Here is a 3407-nt window from a genome sequence, read left to right as displayed (position 1 = left end):
TATGGGAATCAGTTGACTGGGCAGAGACTTGAGACAGCCAGTGAGGAAGGAGGTGCTAAAAAAAGTCCCAAACTCAGCTCTTCTGCATACTTTCCTGGAGCAACATGGTGCCCTTTGATGACATATATCCTTAGAAGGATTCCTTAATGTTCATTTTCACCTAATTTTATATTGAGATGTGAGAAAACATTAACAATTGGGCAAATTAGGAATAGCACTGAAGAGGAGCAAGAGGAGAGAGCATTTTCTCCATGTTATGCTCTGTTCATTTGTTTTCTTATCTGTTATTTATCTTTGGAGATAGTGGTAGAGGATGGATATTAGGAGGAAGAGAGAAAGGGAGAAAAGAGAGAGAGAGAGAAAGAGTGAGTGAATGAGAGAGCAAGAGAGAGAGAGAGACAGACAGACAGACAGACAGACACATACACACAGACACACAGAGCCAGAGAAAAACAAAAACAGAGCCAGAGATAGATTCATAGTGACACACAAAGAGATAGAAGCAGAGAGACAGATATAAAGACAGAGGTAGAAAGATAAAGTCAGAGAGAAATAGAGACAAACATGTAGAGAGACAAAGACATGGAGAGAGATGCAGAGTCAGACAGAGGCCTGTCTTTCCTTAGGACAGAATCATTATAGGATATCTAGCTGTTTCACTCTTCATTTTGTTTTGTTTGTTTTTAAACCCTGTCTTTCCAGGCTTTGGTGGATTATGAGTAAACGTGATTCAGAGGGCCAGGATGATCTTATGAGGACATTGGCAAAAAGAGAACTCAGTGACAGAACTTTCTCATCTGTAAAATGGAGAGGTTAGACTAAATGACTTCTACATTCTTTCCTGGCTCTAAATCTATGATACTTTATAGCTTTTGCTTGACCCCTTAATTCTAGTGGCAGATAAGCATAAGTGCCCTGCCATTCTGGTCCCACATCCCCAAAGTGCTGCAATCAGTGCTCAGAGCCTCTGATGGACTAACATAGCCACACATTAACCACTCACTGCCCAAACAAGACTGTTTTGCACCCTTGGTTTTAGCATATTCTCCGCTTTCTTCCTTACAGTTTTTAAGACCACCTCTTCATGAAGGTAAGTTTTGAATAAAAAATGTTCCTCATTTACATAGAACTTCCCTGAGTCATTTTGAAAAGTCCTTTACATCTTTTTGGTGCCAATATCAACTGTGGTTTAGATGGGGGAAGGGTTTTTTTGGCTTTCACAGCAAGTTATTGCATAGAATTAGATAGGATTTTTAACTCTTTCTCTATCAATTAGCTGTAGCAGCATATTATTTCAGACCCATTTTTCTATTCTCTCTCTCTCTCTTTTTTTTTTTTTACCATTTTTCTATTCTTGACAGATGTCTAAGGACTCCTTACTCCTCTGCCTGCTGTACAGATTCCATTCTTCTTTAGAAATCACAGAAGCAAATCTGGGTCTTTGAACTACTGCCTCATGAAGCAACTTTAACCCTAACTTCCAGTTCATGACCCTCCCTAAAAAGAAGTCAGAGCTTCAGGGTGAGAAGGAGAACTTGAGAGTTCCAGTCCCAATGTTAATTGGTTTTTTTTTTTTGTTGTTGTTGTTCTTGTTGTTTTTTATCCTGGTAATTCATAGCTTGTCCTTTGGTTTCTTCTCTTGTGCCATGAGAAAGATGTACAGCTTATGATAATGGTTATCATAATGGGTATAATGATACCTTATAATTTCAAATGCAATTTTTCAAAGGGGCTCATGTGCTTGGGGCTGCACTCCCAGCCCCAAGAATGCCCTCATCATACCCCTTTCTATTATGGGCAGGAACTAGATCTTGGGCTGGCTCTTCCTTGCTTATTAAGAGGGCAAATGAGTATAAATAGAAATTTGTGAACAGAACAGAGTGAGGAGATGGAAGAGAGGCAGGAAGAGAGTGAGGAAGTTTAAACACTGGACTAATTTTCTCCAGAGGGTCTTGAATCCCAAAGGGATTGATCTTGTTGAAGAGTCTTTGAGTCAAAAGAATCCAAAGACAAAAGAGTTAGGTCAGGAGGGAATATGAGCCAACTGGCTGTTGTATCTTAGGCTGTGGACTTAGGAACCCTGTAGAGAGGAACTCTGGATGACTATATTGAGCTCTCTCCCTCTCTCCTGATGAAAAAGCATCTTTTTCTGTAGATCAGAAATGGGAGTCAAGTTCATGAATGTTTGTTGGAATGGAAGATGAATTTTTCCTCTGTCTCTTTTTGTTTTCCCTGGATCAGTGTAAATATAAAGAGGGGATGGTTTGGGTCATGGTTTAGGTATGTAGGAAGGAAGCCAGAGTGGCCTCCTTCCCTCATCTTTAGCTCCTAGGTCAGTGGGTCATTTGGGATATACCTGAACATTTATTCACCAACATAAATGCACACATGCCTGAATAGAGAGATTCCCTGAGTTAAATCAAGTCTTGAAGTTAATTTAGATATCAGGGGGGTAGTTACTAATGTCCCCAGCACCTCTTCTATCCAAGCATCTAGTTTTAGGGAGACCACGGAAACCAGTCACAGCATATTCTATAGTACTAAGTAAGGATTTTTGACAAGAACAGAAAAAGATGGCCGTAGTTAAGTTCCTCTGAAGGTCATTTGGCGATTTAGGACCTGTCACCAGTTTTGTGTTTCTGCAGGAAAAGTCAATAAGGCAGCAAAAGTGGTGTATGTGACACACAGAGGGAGGAGACATTGTTCTTCCTTATTTCTTAGAATAAAGGAGTTCTTGATCTAAATGAGACCATGAAAGCCAAGATAATTCAATTTACCTTGCCTCCCCATAGGATTACTGCCATTGTGGGCCAGGATACTAGAGGAACTTGATAAATGTGAGTTAAGCCTCCACTCTCCCACAACACCACACAGAACTCTTAGGAGCTAGGAAATTGTAATGCAAACCTCAGGCAGTTGGAATTAACTTTGCCCCAAGGTGGAGTGATCTGGGACCCAGCTTTAGGCCTTTAGGGCAAGAAGAATATAAAAGCTTTTAGGCCTTTGGCAGGGAATTCCTTAAACCCAGGGAACCTCTTACTCATACCTTTTATCTGTTTTAATCTTCCTCAACTGCTATGGGAAATACTTTTACATGAGAGTATAAGAATATGTTCTTTAGTAAAAGATTTGCTCATTTGAACCCTTGTGCTCTGAGTGATACTTTTACCAGATAAGGAGCTAAAACCAAGACAAATGTTCTTTTTCCCCTCAATTCCAGCTGTGACTGTGAGTTAACTCCACAACATGGAAAAGCTTCTTTTGTTACTTTTCATTTCTTAAAATCACAGCTAGTCGTACACCCAATCAAGAGTCTCCTTTGTTGTCCACCATCCTTTCTACCGTCCCTTCCCTCCCCACCTTCCTAGGCAGGACATGTTAGTAGAGTTAGGAAGAGTAAAGTCTCC

Source organism: Vombatus ursinus, unplaced genomic scaffold (assembly GCF_900497805.2).
Source record: "Vombatus ursinus unplaced genomic scaffold, bare-nosed wombat genome assembly UNPS02014858.1, whole genome shotgun sequence".
Classification (NCBI taxonomy): domain Eukaryota; kingdom Metazoa; phylum Chordata; class Mammalia; order Diprotodontia; family Vombatidae; genus Vombatus; species Vombatus ursinus.
Note: the sequence above shows the minus strand (reverse complement) of the source record.